This window comes from Dipodomys merriami, unplaced genomic scaffold (assembly GCF_024711535.1).
Source record: "Dipodomys merriami isolate MVZ:Mamm:240054 unplaced genomic scaffold, mDipMer1.0.p SCAF_171, whole genome shotgun sequence".
Lineage (NCBI taxonomy): Eukaryota > Metazoa > Chordata > Mammalia > Rodentia > Heteromyidae > Dipodomys > Dipodomys merriami.
In genome coordinates this window covers 560,498-580,123 of record NW_027203060.1, presented here as the reverse complement: position 1 = coordinate 580,123, position 19,626 = coordinate 560,498, and positions in this window count along the sequence as shown.

Here is a 19,626-nt window from a genome sequence, read left to right as displayed (position 1 = left end):
AAAAAAAGAGAAAGAAATGTACTCTTTACATGATTTATGTAACTGTAACCCCTCTGTATATTACCTTTACAATAATAATAAATTTAAAAAAAAATTTAAAAAGTCACTAAATTTCTGTGTGTGTGTGTGTGTGTGTGTGTGTGAGAGAGAGAGAGAGAGAGAGAGAGAGAGAGAGAGAGAGAGAGAGAGAGAGAGAGATTGTGTGTGTCTTTGTGTGTGTGTGTCTGTTTTGTGCCAGTACTGGGACTTAAATTCAGGGGCTGAGTGATGTCCCTTAGCTTTTTTGTTTTGTTTTGTTTTTGTTGGTTGTGGGCTTCAACTCAGGTCCTAGGTACTGTCCCTGAGCCAGTTTGTGCTCTACCACTTGAACCACAGAACCACTTCTGTTTTTTGAGTGTAATTAGGGGACTTTGCTTACTGGGCTGGCTTTGAACTGCGATCCTCAGATCTCAGCTTCCTGAGTAGCTAGGATTACAGGCATGAGCCACTCAAGCTTGGCCTCCCTTAGCTTTTTAAGAAATATTTTTTTGCTGGTCCTTGGGCTTGAACTCAGGGTGTGGCATTGTCCCTGAAATTTTCTTTCCCCAAGAGAAGCACTCTACCAATTGATTCCCATTTCCATTTCTGACTTCTGTTTTGTAGTTTGTTGGAGATAAGAATCTCACAGACTTCTTTCCCAGGCTGGCTTCAAACCTTGATCCTCAGATCCCAGCCTCTTGAGGAGCAAGGACTGATTATAAGGTGTGAACCACTCATGCCTGGCAAATGTGTACACTTTTAATAGGTGAATTGTGGGTATGTGAATGATGTGTGAAATTATTGCAAAGCAGGGAGTCTGGCTGAGGAGTAAGAATTACAGTAGCCCCTGGGATTGTGTATGTGAAGGGCATTCCTGAGAGGAAGTGATGATCCTGATGGAAGAACTCAGAGGAACATGTGGAAGCCAGAGGGGAGCAGGCTTGGCTCGTCAATAGGAAGAACATGCAGACAAGCAGAACTGTGTGCTTGTAGAGGCAAGGGGCTTCCAGCTCTAGCCCACAGTGCTGGGAAGCTGAGTGAAGGGAGAGTGTTTGGCAGGAGGGCCAAGGAGTGGCCATTCTATGGCAGGTAGAGAAAGTGTGAGCAGAGGATCTGAGAGATTTTCTAGCCTGTGTCTGGTGAGGGCCTGGAGGGCTAAATATGGACAAAGTGGAAAAGGAGGCCTCCTGTCCCCTGTCTTGTTTCTAGGCTGTTGGGTTTTACCTCTGTGTTTCCTGGGTGGTCAAGAGGAAGCTTGTGAGGTTTGCAAGGGGAGTCTGGAACCTTTGCCTCCCAAGACATAAGGGCTGCCTCTCCAACAAATACCCCCTTCTTTATCCTTAATCTGAGATCTTATCCTGGAAGTAGAAGGATAGAAGAGACTCAAGACACCATCTTTACTTGGCAACCAAAGATGGAGAATTTGAGCAGCTTAGAGGACTCATCTTAATCCTTACCTATTCTCAAAATACAGGTTACCTTCTACTTGAGAAATATTCAGTATTTGGAAACTCTCTAGCCCAACTCCTCCATGCCAGCAAAGTATGAGATCTCAATATCCCCATAGACCTCATGGTGGCAATAATAGGATAATAGTAACAATAGAAGAACATAACACAAAGCCAAAAACTTAGGTATCATCTGGTTTGTAATGTGGAGACAGTAGTGTTATGAATGTTACTTATACTCTTTACTAAGAGCAATCACAGAATATTTTAAAGAGTTAGTTAAACCATGTCTTCTTAAGGCTTTGATATTGGCTGAGTGCCTAATCATAGCTGGCTGAAAGAGCTGAAGGAATTTAAAACTTGTCTATGATAGCATTAGTGGTGGATGTTAAATAGTTGGCTAAGAATGCTTTACTAGACCCAGGACTGATATATGACTGGAATGCACTGGAATGAAGAAACCTGGCATTAAAATATTAACATACTTCTCTATGGGTTTGGTAAATAGCCACTCTCTCTAGCTCTTTTGAGTACTCATTTGGGCCTGGCCACTTGAGCCACCTCCTACTCTCTGTAACCCTCAATTCCTCTCCATGATCCAGTAATGACTGAAATAGCTGGAAGGGATCTTGTAGGACCTAGATCCTATGGGAACCAAAGGTGGTTAGATATTTACAGTTTTACCCCTATTAGGTTTGTCAGGTTTTTTGTCTGGCAAAGGGGACATGATACCTAATTTAGAAAAATTATATTGTGCTAGACACAGAGATGAAACATGGAACAATTTAAATCAGGAAGAAAAGTCAATGAAGAGCTGGGTTCTAATTCTCAAAGTCATAACTTGTGATAAGATACTTAAACTCAGTGTAACAAAGTGGATTTATTATGATAAAATCTAAATAACAGGTTCCAAAAGTTTCTGATAAAGGATTCTTTAGTTTTCTTTAAATTTTTAAAGGTTTTATGTAAGTCTTTAAGTTAAAGGCTTGTTAATTATTATTGTTGTTCCTCCCATTTTTTGGCTCAAGTGGTAGAGCACTAGCCTTGAGCAAAAAAGCTCCGGGACAGTACCCAGGCTGAGTTCAAGCCCCAAGACCAGCGCACAAAAAATTTACAAGATCCATTCTATCCTGTTTAGAAACCCTCCCTTCTTAGTTTTGTGGAAGTTTCCAGGGCTCCAGAGTATCGAATTTTGTTACTTGTGAATTTATATGCCTTGGTAAATATGAACTCACTCCAATTGGTTGTGAAAGATCTTCCAGGAGAAGAATACTTAATAAGAATTTACTGCGTGTCAGGCACTGTACTATGTATATGCTGGTATAAAAGGCAAGTAAGGCAAGCCCATTTTCCTCAAGAAGTTCATGAACAGACATGTAAACTGTGTGTCAAGTGCTATGATTAGTGTGCAGAGGCTCTACAAGAAGCCAGAAGAAAGATACCTTGTTCAGCCAGGGGTGGGGATCAGAGGTAGCAAAGGAATGTGGACAGGTTGAGAATATTTCCCAGAGAAGACTCTTGAGTTAAGCTTTGAAGGATTTAGCATGTTAAACAATGGGAAGGAGGAAAGAACATTCTTGGCAGATAGAAAGAAAGGAATGAGAGAGGTAGGGTATGCATTAAAAACACAAACCCTTAAACTGCCTGGGCTCAAGTCCAAAAGCTTTCACTTACTAACTGCATATTTACTTGTATATATTAGCTAGTTCTCTCTGTCTCAGTTTCCTCATCTGTCACATGGGGATGATAACAGTGACTGCTATACAGTTTAGTGGCTCATGATTAAATTACCGAAGATGATACATTTAAGCCACTACTTGGCACGTAATAGGTGCTAAGGTATTTATATGTTAGCCTAAAGGCAATGTGAAGTTACTGAAGAGTTTTAATGACTTGATCTTATTTATGTTTTAGTAAAAAGCCTTCTAGCTTGTAGGATGAATTAGGCTTAGAAGAGAGGCTTAAAAGTTAATGAGGTCTGAGGTCAGGCGATGAGAAACTGACATAGGGTAGGGAGTAGGGCAGAGTGGTTACTGAGGAGAGAATATATTCAAGAGACATCATAGAAATAGAAGTGAAAAGTAGAAAAGGTCAAAAGTTATGCACATGTGACCATATAAGATGGTGCTAAGGGAAATGAACCCCAAGATAGACACAAGAGGTTTTTATCTTTGTTGCTGTTGTTTTTAATGTACTTATAATGTACCATGTGATTTCTTTTGTTTCTTTTGTATGTTCTTCCCCCATGGTATAACCCCTGTTTTCACTGTATTTGATTCCAGTACCCCGCATCTTGTGCATACATTTTTCTAATTTGGGGAGGGGAAGGGAAACAACAAAATGCTGAAACAAGGATACAGGCTGACTCACTGTAACAATGAGATGTACAAGACACTATGTTAAAAATGAACTTTACAACTTCAGGGAGGAGGGAGGACTCGGGAAGGTGGGGAGGGAAGGGATGGCTGTGGAAAAACAAAGGAGGGGTAACAATGCTCAAGAGGAAATGTATTCATTACCTTACTCATGTAACTGTAACCCCTCTATACAGTTATCTTTACAATAAAAAAAAAACAAAAAATTTAAAAAAAGAAATAGGAGTCACGGTTGAATGCTAGGTGTCTGACTTGAACACCGGTAGGGATGAGGGCTTCCTTCTCTGAGATAACAGGTTTTAGAGATGGTCAGTTGTGTTGTTGCCACTGTTGTTTTCAACTACCTGTGAGCTCTCCTAGCAGAGATGTCTAATAAAAGGTAGGCTATACAAGATTAAAATTTGCTATCATCAAGACTTGCAAAACAAATTCTATGCTTTTGTGTCACCTTCAACTAACCATATGTCTTTTGCTCTGTTTCCTCAATTATAAAATGATTGTGATGATTACAAATGTCCTGAGTACGTGAAAGGCACTCAACAAAATATAAAATATAACATGGATGCTAGATATTTTCCTCTGGGTGGGAGCTGATGCAGAGTAAATCCAAATCTTAATTCTTCAATCATCTTTTAGGAAATTTCAGGAAGATTTTCCCCTCAGGAGGAATACAAATTATCAAGAACCCACAGGCGCAACCCTCTTTCCTGTTCTAAGTCTGTCTTTTTCTCTTCTAATTTATCTAGACTAAATACAGTTATATCAGAGAGGTTGGGATGAATCTTATATGAGCTAAACAAAGCCAGAGCTGAATAAAGGAATACACAGTCCAAAACTTGCAGTAAAATTCAAAAGGTCAAGGAGTATGTCACTTTTATTGAGATTTAGCTAACTTCCAGATACAGTAGTGAAATTCTAGAATCTAGCTAGAGGTAGGCTGAGGCCTTTTTCAAAGTGCTTGGTTCTCATTTATCCTTAGGAGTTAGATATGGTTTCCTACTAAAAAGGTTGTGTGAGAGTCACCCTAATTCTCAGTACCATAAAACTTTTTTCCTCTGTAAAATTGTACCTGTGTTTCAAAAGCTTTGCCTCACAATTTTGCTACGGATGTACTGGTTACCCCCCAGATTTCTTTAGACCAGAAGATACAGAATTAGCTCATTTATTCTATACAAAAGTTATTCTATCTATACAATGTAGAATATTTGGAAAGAGATATACAGTGTTTCTATTCTGTTCCACTTGGCAGATATTTACTTATTAATTAGTATTTTGATTGGGCTAATATTTTTTGTTACATTCTCAAATCTTGTAATCTGAATGAATCATAATTTGAACTTCAAAGGTCTCAATACATATCTAGTACTTTGTCATTCTCTGTGTAAGTAATGACAAGCTTCATTTTACTCACTAAAAAAATATTTCAGAAGCCAGGCACCAGTGGCCTACACCTATAATTCTAGCTACTCAGGAGTCTAAGAGCTGAGAATCTCTATTTGAATCCAGCCCAAGCAGGAAAGTCAATGAAACTTCTTTATTTCCAATCAACCAGTCAAAAGCTGGAAGTGGACCTGTGGCTCAAGTAGTAAGTAGAGCACTAGCCTTGAGTGAAAAAGTTCAGGGATACAGCCCAGGGTCTGAGTTCAAGCCCTAAGGCCAGCACGAAAAAAATAAAAATTAAACTGCATACTTTAGTACTGTAAGGTTGTTATTAGAATTATACATAGATTATACATAAGATTTTATATGCAGGACCACATATCCCAGGCATGAATTAAATTATGTTTGCTTGAAAAATGGATGGAATTTGAGATCATTAGGTTAAGTGAAATAAAACAGTCCCACAAAAACCAGTGTTGAATATTTTCTCTATATATGGAATCTTGGGGAAAAACAAGATTATAAAACTAAACGGAAAAGTATTGGTGATATGGAAAGGGAAAAGATGAAAGATAAGAAAGAGTAATAGGGGGAGTGAATATGATCAAGTTACATTGTAGCCATTTGCCCATGGCTCATGCCTGTAAGCCTAGCTATAAGAAGCTGAGATTTGAGTATGGTGGTATGAACACTGCCCAGGCAGGAAAGTCTGTGAGACTCTGATTGTTAATTAACCAGCAAAAAGTTGGAAGTGTAGCTTTAACTCAAATGGTAGAGTCCCAGCTTTGAGCGAAATAGCTAACACCCAGGCCCTGAATTTCAACCTCTGTACCAGTGCACGTATGCGCGCGCGCACACACACACACACACACACACACACACACACACACACACACACACACACACAAAGTACATCATATACATGTATGGAATTGACATAATTAAACATATCACTTTGTATATTTAATATACACTAATTTTATTTTTAAATTAATCTACCTTATTGTTATTATAAAGGTGATGTACAGAGGGATTACAATTACATGAGTCAGGTCGTGATTATACTTCCTTTTTTGCAGTATGTTCTGTTCCCTCATTCTCGCCCAGCCCCTCCCTCTGGTCTCCACCCAGGAGTTGTATAGATCACTTTCATCACTGCCCAGTGAGCTTCTCCTTTACTTTTTCACCTTCTTTCCCTCAAGCTTCGTGTCCTTCCCCCATCTTCCCAAAGATATACATGTGATTAAAATATACATAAAAAATGAAAAAGGAGAGATATCTCTTGTTTCTATATCTTGGAGTTCATTTCAATATGTGTGTGCATGCACACATGCATGTGAGTATATGTATCATTTTTTATAAATATAAAGAGGCATGCAGGCATTGTGCTTTTGTGTTTTTCTCCTGAGTACCTTCTTTTGGTCTAGCTGTGTGTGAGTATATAGAATCCTGTATAATTTATTATATCCCAGTGTATTTTAGATCTAATTTGTCTCTCTAAGTTTGGTTTACCTCATTTTGTTCTAGTTCCATTCATTCCCCTGAAAATGGCATAATCTTATTCTTTCTGATGGCTGTGTAAAATCCCATTGTGTATAAGTACCATATTTTTTGGATCCACTCATCTATTGTGGGGTATTTGGGTTGTTTCCATACCTTGGCTATTGTGAATAGTGAGGCAATGAACATGGATGTGCAGGGGTCTTTATCATATCCTTGCTCATAATGTTCAGGGTAGATGCCCAGGTATGGCTGGGTCATAGGGAAGATCTATGTTTAGTTTTTTGAGGAACCTGCAGACTACTGTACAGAGTAGTTCTTCTAGTTTACATTTCCACCCACAGTGTAGTAGGGCTCCTTTTTCCCACATCCCCACCAACTACATTAATTTCTAAAAGTCATAAAAGTATATACTGGTAATCTACTACGTGCCAGAATTCATCAATGACCAAATACAAGCACTCCTATTCTTCTGTAGCTGATATTGTAGTGGGGGGTGGGTTCTGACACACAGGAAATAAAATGTATAATATGACAGCATTAAATGCTATGGAGAAAGTTAGACAGGATAGAAGGCTAGTGAAGATCAGGGTCAAAGGTCATCATGTAGTAGAGTCTTTTTTTTGGGGGGGGGGTCCGGTCCTGGGGCCTGAACTCTGGGCCTGGGCGCTGTCCCTCAGCTCTTCAACTCAAGGCTAATGCTCTACCACTTGAGCCACAGCGCCACTTCCGGCTTTTTTCTTTTAGCTTATGTGGTGCTGAGGAATCAAACCCAGGGCCTCAGGCATGCAAGTCAGGTGTTCTACCACTAAGCCATCTTTCCAGCCCGAGTAGAGTCTTTTGAAATAATGATTACTTCTGTTACTTCTAAGCCCAAACATTACTTGGATACAGATCTTACATGCTTGTAGGAGTTGAAAAACATACACTCAAACCTATTATTTATCAAGCACTTGTTAGGTGTTTAGGGATGTAGAGGTTAACAGGGCATGATCTACCTTCAATATACCATAAATGACCAGATATGGGGTGGACAGTGGAAAAGGTTGAGCAGAATCACTTAGCACAGGAGTGAGGAAAGGGTTTTTGGAGATGCTAATGCCTATGCTGAGTCTCAGTGGTCAAGAGGAAAGAAATTGGGAAGAATGACTTTGACATAAGAAATAACAAGTACAGTCACAAGGCCATAAGCTACTGAGTTGAGCAAGGGAAACTATATGAAGTTTAGAGACTAGCAAGTGGAATCAGATAAAGAGAAGTAGGCTTGTCAGGTTATGGTAATTTAGGTCACAGACATCACTCAGAGGATAATTATGGAATAATTGAAAGTTCTTGTGGAGGAAATGATATGGTCATATGGTAGCTAAGAAAGGTTTCTTTGTAGAAAAAAGTGAAAGTTAAAAGACACCATACTGGATCTAGTTTTAGACAAGAAAGTCAAAATTAGAAGCAGCTGGATGCTGGTAGCTCATACATGTACTCCTAGCTACTCAGGAAGATGAGATCTGAGGATGGTGGTTTAAAACCAGTCCAGGCAGGAATGTCCATGAGACTCTTATCTCCAATTAACCAGAAAAATCCAGAAGTGGAGCTGTGCTACCTTTAAGCAAAAAAGCACAGAGACAGCACAGCACCCAGGCCCTGAGTTCACACACACACACACACACACACACACACACACACACACACACAAAAAAAAAAAAAAAAAAAAAAAAAAACTAGAAGCAGACTATCCAAGTATTGTGGCACACATCTGTAATCTCACCTTTCCAGAGTTGGAAGCAGGAGGATTACAAATTCAAGGCCAGTCCAACCAAAGTTAGTATGACTCTATCTCAAAAGCAAAATATAAATAAAAGAACTGAGAGTATAGTTCAAGTGGTGCAGTGCTTTTTTAACAAGGGTATGGCCCTAGGTTCCATCTCTAGCACAGCCAAAAAATACAAGAAAGAAAAGAAAAAGAAAAATTAGAGGCAGTGATTCAAAAACGGACATTACTAGAATAAGTGTGTATAAGGGAAGATGAGAACTTGGATGACAGGAGATTGAGAAGAAAAGATGAATTTGAGAAATATTTAAAGACAAAAACTATAAGAAAGGATTTAGTGGCTGGTTCATTAAAAGAACTGAAAAATGAAGTATCCCCTATGTTTCTGACTTAGGTGACTTAATAGATGGCAGTTCTATAATGGCATAATGAAGACTGAGGGCTGGGGGCATGGCTCAAGAGGCAGAGCACAAGTTCAAACTCTACTACCACCAAAAAATGGTTAAAAGAATAACGGATTCCCCTGGGATGTGGGGATGAATTCATTTTGGATATATCAAACCTGATACAATAACCTATTTCCAAGGTTACTCTTTGAGGATTTGGTATAATGCATTATCAGTCATCCATATCTGAGCCTACGCAACAATATGGGGGTAACAATAAAAAATTACCTCACAGGATGACAAGGAAGGGAATAATGTATGTGAATCGCCTCGTACAATGCTTGCCACAGAGCAAGTTCTAAATATAGACTAAGCATTAGCTATTATCATTAGTCCCTTTCTTTTCTGGGTTCAGGTCACACCTCCCATGTTTTGCTTGACTCCCTTAAGATTTTGTTAAAGATTTTTCTGGCTGACATCCTTCTGACCTTTCAGTGTTCTCCTTTGGGAGCTGCCCCCATGAATTTCTACAATCTGCATTAATCATCTTGCTTACCTTAGAGTTTCTTTGTGATTGTGAAAAGAGCTTTGTCTTTATTCTGCACATATTTTCCCTGCTGAATCACCATCTCATGCTCCCCTTGACCTTCAGTTGACCAGGCTTCATATTACTTCTTTAGAGGAATTTTCAACAGGTGTATCTCTCTGGGTACCACTCTGATTGGTAACAGTATGAGCATTATTGTCCCCTATGACCATCTGGTCATTAATGTTTTTCTGCATTATTAGCAATTGAACTCAGGGCCTTGCACTTGCTAGATATGTGCTCTACCATTTGAGCCATTCCTTTGGTCCTTTTTGCTTTGGTTATTCAGCTAACATTATAGGCTTGAGCCTCCAGCACCTGGCTTGTATCCTGTCTTACAAAGGCACTAATCCCACTCTTGAGGGTTCCATTCTCACAATCTAAGAATCTTCCAAAGGCCCCCCTGCAATTACCCTCACATTGGAGACTGGATTTTAACATCTGAATATAAGGGAGGGGGAATATGAACATTCAATATTAACATACTGTTAAGCATGCTAGTGAGAAGCCTTATTGATAAAATATTAAATAATAAAATGGAAATGTGGTGAACGCCTTCTCGACCAGCGAGGAAGAACGACCACCACACCAGGAGTCTTCTCAGATCACACTTTATTGGAGAGCCTTCTTACTTGTAGGAGAGCTTGAGCGCCAGAGCGTGTGCACCCAAAACATGGCCGCTTATATAGGGAATAGGAACACGGGGCGTTCTATCATTGGTCGTCTGCCTTTCACCGTCACCAGGTGCCACGGGATTGGCTGGGGACTCTACGTGGCTCGCGCATGCGCAAAGCCCAGGACCCACCGTCCCCGCCAAGCACTGTCTAATATGGACCTCAAAGCTGCAAGGCAGTGGGCGGAGTCTAATTGCGTTCGCCCCGGCTCCCTGCATGGAAATACTACTTAATATTAATAACAATGTTTAGCATTTTATTATTATTTTTGTCAATTGTGGGACTTGAACTCTGGGCCTGAGCGTTATCCCTCAGCGATTCAGCTCAAGGCTAGCGCTCTACCACTTGAGCCACAGCACCACTTCTGGTTTTCTGAGTGGTTTATTGGAGTTTCCTGCATGGGCTGGCTTTGAACCATAATTCTCAGATCTCAGCCTCCTGAGTAGCTATGATAACAGGCATGAGCCACTGATGCCTGACTTGTTTAGTTTTATTATTACATTCTTTTCTTTCTTGCCAGTCCTGGGGTTTGAACTCAGGGCCTGGGTGCTGTCCCTGAGCCTCTTTGTGCTCAAGGCTAGCACTCTATCATATAAGCCACAGTGCCACTTCTGGGTTTTGAGTGGTTAATTAAGGGACTTTTCTGCCTGGGCTGGCTTCAAACTGCCATCCTCAGATTTCAGCCTCCTGAGTAGCTAGGATTACAGCTGTGAACCAACACCCAGCTTATTATTAAATTCTTTAACAGAAGCCCTATTACTAAAATGAATGAACTAAGCCAAGTAAAAACAATACAAGACTGTGATGGAAATATCAGTGTATTTGTTTCTGTATCTTGTTCTTTCCACAATGGGACCAAAAAAAAAAAAAAATGAGGCCTGGAAAGTGGAATATGCACATCTGATAGGATACCTAGTTATTGCTACTGTATAACATTTTAATTACAGATAAAATTAAATCAACGCTTTACATAGGTTTATTTATAAAAGAATGATTAAGAGCCCAGTGCCCATATCTCATACCAGTTCAAAGCCAGTCTGGGCAGGAAAGTCTGTGAGACTCTTATCTCCAGTAAACTACTCAGAAAAAGCTGGAAGTGGCACTGTGGCTCAAGTGGTAGAGTGCTAGCCTTGAGCACAAAGGCTCAGGGACAGAGCCCAGGTCCTAAGCTCAATCAGCAGGACCAGCACAAAAAAAAAAGAAAGAAAGAAAGAAAGAAGAATGATTAAGAAATAGAGTTAAAGTGGCTGGAATTTGAATTTTTTTCCAACTTCTTTCTACTCATCATTACTTGCCCAAGACATATTAAAATTTCAAATTGTAAATCAAGAATCAAAGCTACTGAGTATAGACTACAATGTGACTCAGGATTCCAACACAAGATTTTATTTTTGATAGTCTTTTCTAGATTGTGTTCACTTATGACAATTTCATATGGTTGTAATTATTTTGCCTTTCATTTTAGTCATTCAGCATTATAAAGTAAATTTTATCATTCATATTACATTTATTTTTTTATTTAATTATTTTATTTGTGAACATACTGTACAGAGGGGTTACAATTACATGGGCAAGATAATGCGTACATTTCTTACCAAGCATTGCAGCCTCCTCCTTTGTTTACCCTTCACATCCCTTCCCAGCCTCCCCCCTCCCAATCCCAATCCCAATCCCAATCCTTCCCCTCCCCCCCATATTACATTTATTTACTAGCCCTTATATAAAGTTGCTAAACATTTGGATTATTTCCAGTTTCTCATTAGTACAAACAATAATGCATTGCCTGTCTTTTGCTTATAGACTTTTGTTTTCCCTTTGCAAAAGTTTGTCCTTAGGATAGAATCCCCAGAGAGGAATTGCAGTGTTAAAGGTCAGAAACATAATTATGGCACTTAATGCAAATTACCAAACTGCTTTCCCAAAGGAGTGGCCCTATTTGCATTGCAGTTGTAAGAGTGCAAGATTATGATGGGTTAATAAGTTTTATAGTTGCTGTTTTTCTTTATGTTTTAGTTTAATCTTGATCTATGTTTAGGTATATACTCAAAAAATACCAATAAGAAATTGAGTAACTGGCCATAATTTAAAATCGCTTTCAGGTGTATTTGTATCCTGGAGTCTCCCAGCATGCTGGCCTTTCAGTCCTCCTTTGCAGATACACTTTCCTTAATTACATGACAGGTGGAATATGGCCAGCCTGGCAGGAGCCCCATTGGGAAGGTTAAGTGGAGAGTGGGAACAGACATCAGCCAGCATTAGGGGACCTGATGAGTGGCATATGTAACTAGGAGACAGAAGGCAAAACCACAGTTTGAAGATGGACTAAGAATAATCCTCAGCCTCCAAGTTTTCTCCATTAAGTAATTAACCTAGGAGTACCTACATTCTTCATAAAAAAACAAATTTATGTTGGGTAGCAGTGGCTCACATCTGTAATACCAGCTACTCAGGGGACTGAGATCTGAGGATCATAGTTCCAAGCCATCCCCAACGGACAAATCAAGAGACTCTTATCTCTAATAAACCAACAAAACATGGATGTGGAGGGTGGCTCAAAGTGTTAGAGCACCAGCCTTGAGTGAAAAAGTCAAGCATAAACACAAAGTTCTAAGTTCAAGCACCACTACCAACACACACAGACACACACAGACACACACAGACACACACACACACACAAACACACACACACACACACACACAACTATCTTGTACTCAAGCTTATTAGGATCAAGAAATAACACTGGCAACTGAGAAGAAAATTTTAGGCTATTTACTCCTGGAGATAATGAAAGGACTGAATAACAACTCTTTTTTTTTCTTTCTTTCTTTCTTTCTTTTTTTTTTTTAAGAAAACATCTTCCATGTGCCCAGTATTATACTAAATGTTTCTCATAACTTATCTCCAATATGTGTAGCAACACTATCTGATGGTTATATTTAAGTCAATTTTATACATGAGGGACTCTAAGGTCCAGAGCTGGCAGGCAATGTATAATGGTAGTTATAAGCATGGGTGCTAGAGCTAAAGAGCCTGGTTAGAAATCCAGTTTCCCAAGTTACTCATTATGAGATTTTAGACAAGTCACTTTGCTTCTCTGTCCTTTGTTTCCATTGATAAAAGCTAACAGGAAAAACTTACCTTGTAAGGTTGTTTTCAAAAATCAAAGGACACTGTTACACAGTAATAATCTGATGACCCAAGATGCTATAGCCAGTTTAAAAAAATGCTCGCAGGCCAGCCTATGTCTGCTGGCGTCCAATCATCTCCCCAGTTACCTCAAAGGGTGCACTTAGAACTAGTAGGCATTGTTATCACACTCTTTTCAGCCACACAAACTATTTTCTTGTACTCTGATCTTTGTGGTCACCCATGACATATGATAATGTTGAGATTTAAGAAAGGTAAGCCCTAGCCCTTGTGGAACACCAACTTCCCCGTGGGAGAATAACATTTCTCCCTTTTATAAGTCCTCCAATACCACTTTTCCATTCATAAGTCTTAGCTTACTAGCTCACTAGTAGTGCTGGAGATAGTGCTACCCTGAGGCATAATCGTTTTATACTAAGAAAGCAAAGATGAGGGAGAATGATAAAAGGGATGATATTGATTAAGACGAATTGTACTCAGTAAATTGACATGTTGAATTGAAACCCTTGTATAGCTACTTAAAGATAACTTTTTATTTAATTTGAAAAAAGAAAACAATATCCTTGGTTCTACATCAAAATATTACTTTCCAGGGCAGAGACAGATTTCTAGTCTATTCTTTTCTGTTTTCTTGAAGCTCAGAAGTTGTACTAAATTCAAGTTAAGTCCCTGACCTAAGGCCTTATTTCAGGTAATTTAATGGGGAAAGAGATATTTAGATTAAAAGGTACTACTATTAATAGTTTATCATGAGTTAACAAATAGGAAGCACTCAGTGTATCGAGTGTTATGTTCAATATTTCATCTCTACTTCTGCATATAATCCCCAGATCAGATCAGTCCTCTATGCTAAATAATTTTCCTAATGGCTGAAGAGGGAACTAGGCACAGTAGATATTTAACAGCCTGGAGATCACTGAACCAATGACTGTTAATCCAATGACTGTTTAATCCAGGCTCCTAGAGCCTACACACACAAGCACTATACTATAGTGACTCTCACTAATAGGAAGAATCCAATTAATAGGCAGAAGGTATTTTTTTTCTAATTGAACATTTTTTATTAATTTACTTTATTTTTTTATTGTGAACATACTGTACAGAGGGGTTACAATTACATGGGCAAGATAATGAGTACATTTCCTATCAAGCATTGTAGCCTCCTCCTTTGTTTACCCTTCACATTCCTTCCCAGCCTCCTCCCGCCCCCCCAACCCTCCCCCCCCCCACCAAAGTTGTAAAGTTCGTTTTCGACATGACAACTTGCACTTCTCATTGCTGCAACGGGTCCACCTGTATCCTTATTTAAAGGACTTGTTTTTCCCCTTCCCCTCCACAAATTATACCGACATCAAATACAGTGAAAGCAGGGGTTATACTGTGGGGGAGGGACATACAAAGCAACAAAGAAATCATCTTATAAATGCATTAGAAACAAATACATGAAAGAAAAAAAAACATTTAAATACATATCTTAGGGTTCATTTTCCTAACATCACCTTATCTGACCTTTTCTGCTTGACTCAGACATATACTAGATATTGCAAATAAGGGAAACCATGGGACCTATGTTTCTTTGGGCTTGGCTTACTTCACTTAATATAATCTTTTCCAAGTCTTTCCATTTCCTAACAAATGGGGCAATGTCATTCTTTCTGATGGAGGCATAGAATTCCATTGTGTATATATACCACATTTTCTTGATCCATTCATCTACTGAAGGGCATCTGGGTTGGTTCCATATCTTAGCTATGGTAAATAATGCTGCAATAAACATAGTTGTGCTGGTAGCTTTAGTGTGGTCTTGTTTGTAAACATTTGGGTAAATGCCCAAAAGTGGGATTGCTGGGTCATAGGGGAGCTCTATGTGGAGTCTTTTGAGAAACCTCCATACTGCTTTCCAAAGTGGTTGAACAAGTTTATACTCCCACCAACAATGAAGTAAGGTTCCCTGGCAGAAGGTATTTATACATCATTTTGGATGCTGAATGAACTGTCCACTCTTTATGTTTCTTTACCATGCAACCCAGCAACAATTGTGCATTTAGGTAAAAAACATTAATCTTCTTATTAATTTGTCTAAATATCAAGTGAAACTTATTTTCCTGGGCTTGGCCTTCAGTATGGCTCTTTGTAATTTAATCAGCTGCTACAAATGCACAGCAGACCCATTCATTCATCCTTCATTAATTGAAGGTTGAATGAAGCACTGCAGAGAGAAATAGAACACAGAGACTAGTGGAAGAGACACATACATGTACGTATACATACATACATACACACAAATACAGATGATACAGTAGTTATGAAAGAGAAAGAAACATGGGAGCATATGGAACTGAGTAGGAATGTATATGCTTTGCTACTCAGAGTATCTTTCTTGTTACAGATCTCATCCTACCTAAATAGGTTCATTTGTGGCCAATCACAGGCTCCTGTTTTTCTGGCCACTGAGAGTAGTTCAGCAATGGACTCAATACTGGAACTTTGGCTGGTTCTACTGATTGCATAGGCCTGTGTTTCGGCTGCGTTGCTAAGTGGTAAGAAAAAATATATAGCTCTTGGTCGCTATCTTGACCATCATGTGGGAGTGTCTGCCTATGAACTGAGTCAACATAAGGGGCAATCAGAGCCAAGAGACAAAAACAGATTGCTGATATCATTTGAGTACCTGGCTCTAGCTCTGCTAAACGTTAGCCCTGTAATATTAGTATCAACAACCCTCTTCTTTTGGGTTAAGTTTATTTGTATTGTATTTCTGTAACTTGCAAGCAAGAGTATTCATATAGATGTGTATCTAAACTCTGTTTATGTATATATATGGGTGCCTGTTGGTTAGTTGGAGGGCTTCCTGAGCTAAATCTTAAGCATGGCTGAATAATATAATTCACTGTAATTTTGGCTATCAAGGAGGTGGAGATTAGGAGGATGGCAGTTTGAGGCTTATAGGCAAAAATGTGAGACTGTACTTTAAAACTAATTAAAGAAAGAGCTAGGGATGTCATTTCAGAGGTAGAGCTCCTGTTTAGAAAGCACAGAGCTGTGAGTTCAAACCCAGTACTCCAGAAAAAAATAAGTTACCTAACCAAAGAAAAAGGTACTCTAGGAAGGGATAGCATGAGCAAACACATAGAAAGACACATTACAATATATGGAGTATCAAAGGTGGTTTTGTGCAGCTAGAGAGGAAAGTAAAAGTCAAAAGAGGGAGACAAAGCTGGTGAGTCAGGCAGGAGCCAGTTTATGAAGCACCTGAAATGCTACGTTAAGAAGGTAACAGTGGAGTAGAGATGCAGCTTCCTGGTAGAGCAAGTGAATAGCATGTGACAAGTCTTGGGTTCAATCACCATATACATAAACATTAAAACTTTAAAGAGTTAAAGTGAAAAAATGTTGTTTTTAAAGTGATTGTTGCAGTGATTTATTTTAGTCCTTATCTACAACACAGTCAAATTTTTACTTTTAGCTAGCCACTAGTGGCTTATGCCTGTAATCCTAGCTACTGAGGAGTCTGAGATCTGAGGATCATAGTTCAAAGCTAACTCAGTCAATAAAAGTCCCCATGAGACTCTTATCTCCAATTAACCACTCAAAAACCAGAGGTGGAGCTATGGCTCAAAAAAGTTCAGAGATAGCGCTCTCCCCTCTCTGTATCTTTGTTGCTGTTGGCTGGCTTGATACTCATTATGTAGCCTAGGCTTGTCTATAACCCATAATACTCCTGTCTCTGCTTCCCTAGAACTGAGATTATAGGCTTGTGTCACCATGCCTGGCTTCATTTTTCTTTTTTTAATTTGTGTTGTTTTCTACTTAATGTCTTTTTTTAAATATATATTTTATTGTAAGGATACTGTACATAATGGTTATAGTTACATGAGCAAGGTAATGAGTCCATTTCCTATGGAGCATTGTTACACCTTCCTTTATTTTTCCCCTACTAACCCTTTCTTCCCCACCTCCCCAACTCCTCCCATCATTTTTCTTTTTGTCATTAGTTTCTCCATAGCATGAAATCAATATACAGCATCAGAATAGAAACTTTTCTATGCCTAGACTTAGTATCTTCACTTGGATTCTGAGTTTCTAGAGGAGCTTTATTGAGATGTCCTGTTGGCTAGCTGTTCTACATGGGGGCAATCCTCAAATTGCACTCCATGATTCTGAGATACAGAAACACATTATCCAGAAAGTTTCTTCTCATATAACTAAAAGTGTGTTTGATGTTCCTGGCTAGAGTAAAATATTCAGCGGTTATTGGGCAACAACTATGTCCAGGTGCGGTGCTAGGCACAGTGGAGCATACTGAAAAATGGGTATGTTTCCCACCATCAGGGAACATGTAGCCCAGGAGAGGTGGTCAACTACAATAAAATGAACCTGCCACAAAGTAAAGCTGTAAAGTAGGTAGCTGGCCATAGACAGGAAGAATAGCTGCTTCAGGGTGTCCAGGAAGGTCTCCCCTCCCCACGTAAGTGTGAACTTCGTGCAGACTTGAAGAAGGTACAGGGGTTTGCCAGATGGCTAAGGATCAAGTGAAGAATATTTCAAGGTAGGAGAGCAGTTTGTAAAAAGGCTAGAGGTGCAGAGCCAGGGTGGAGCTCCGTTAAAGAATGCCTAGCATCGGGACTGGGAAGGTGGCTCAGTGGTTGAGTGCTTGCCTTGCATTCATGAGGCCCTGGGTTTGATTCCTCAGCACCACATAAAGTAGAAAAGGCCAGTATGGCACTGTGGCTCAAGTGGTAGAGCGCTAGCCTTGAGCTGAAGAGCTGAGGGACAGCGCCCAGGTCGAGTTCAGGCCCCACGACTGACAAAAAAAAAAAAAAAAAGGAATGCCTAGCATGTTGGAGGCCCTAGGCTCTATTCTCACTACTAGAATTTTTTTAAGCCAAAGAGATACAAGAGAGCACATTATTTTTTTGTGTGAACTTTCTGTAATTTGGTACTTCTGGAGAGTCAAATTTGTGGAGAGGTTTGGGAAAAGGTTGAAGTGCTATACAAAATGAATTTAAGCTATGTAGGAAGCATCCACATTATAAGAGCCTTAGAAAGTGTCAAAGGCAGGTGCTCATACCTGATGGCTCATACCTGTAATCCTAGTCACTCAGGAGACTGAGATATAAGTATCAAGGTGCAAAGTTACTCAGGAGGCTGAGATATGCGGATCAAGGTGCAAACTGGACTGGCTACCAACATCCACAAATTCCATCTCCAAGTTACCAGAAAAATGCTTTCCTGAAGACATGACTCAAATGGTAGAGCACCAGCTATAAGCAAGCACATGAGGTCTTGATTTCCAGCCTGGTAACAGAAAAATAACCTTAGGTGCTAGAGGGAGAGTTCAATAAAAGACCATTTGCTTAGAAAGCACTGGATTCAATCCCCAGTATCCAGTATTCTACCCCCACCCAAGAAATCTAAATCTTAGTTAAGGGACTTACATTTTATTCAGTAAACAATGGGAAGCCATTGCAAAAAGTGCAAGGGAGCGATATATTTTGTGCTTGTTTGTGTTTCAGAAAGAAGACTCAATGCAAAGTAGAGAATGGACTAGAAGCATCTGGGCAGAACTACAGGCATCAGGGAACTGGTTAGAAAGCTGTTCCAATGCACTACATGTGAGGTGACAATGAAATGACAGTAGGCATGGTGAGAAATGGATGGATTTGACAACCAATTTAGGACTAGAAATGACAGTGCTTGGTGACTGTGTGAATTTTGGTAATATAAGGAGAAAATAAAGGAGCTTCATATCCAGATTTCAGAAATTTTGCAGAGGTGGGGAATAACCAGTTTCTACAGTCCATATAAGCCCCATGAAATCACTTTGTACGTGATGGGATAGACATGTGCTTTTCCTATGCTTCTTATCAGCTGTTGGTGGTCACCTGCCTGCATTGATAATTTTATATGGTCTGCAAATGGTATAATAAATATTTAAATGGCCCTTGGCTGAATAAAAGCAATCCTTAAGTCAGAAAAAAAGCCACATGAAGTACTCTATTTATTAAAACATCAAGAAACTGTTTCCAGCTGCTGAGATCTGAGGACTGTGGTTTGAAGCCAACCTGGGCAAAAAAGTCCACGAGACTCTTATCTCCAATTAGCCATCGAAAAGCTGACAGTGGAGCTGTGGATCAAGTGGTAGAGCGCCAACCTTGAACAAAAATAACCCCGAGTTCAAGCCCTAGTATCAGAATAAAAATATTTCTTATCTATCATCTTATAACTGGTAAATAAAGGATAAGCAGTGTAAAATGAACATTTGTGTTCTCCATCCTTTTTTTCATGTATCTCCCCAAATCTTACTTCCCACTTCATTACTTTAATCTAATTAAGTAATTAA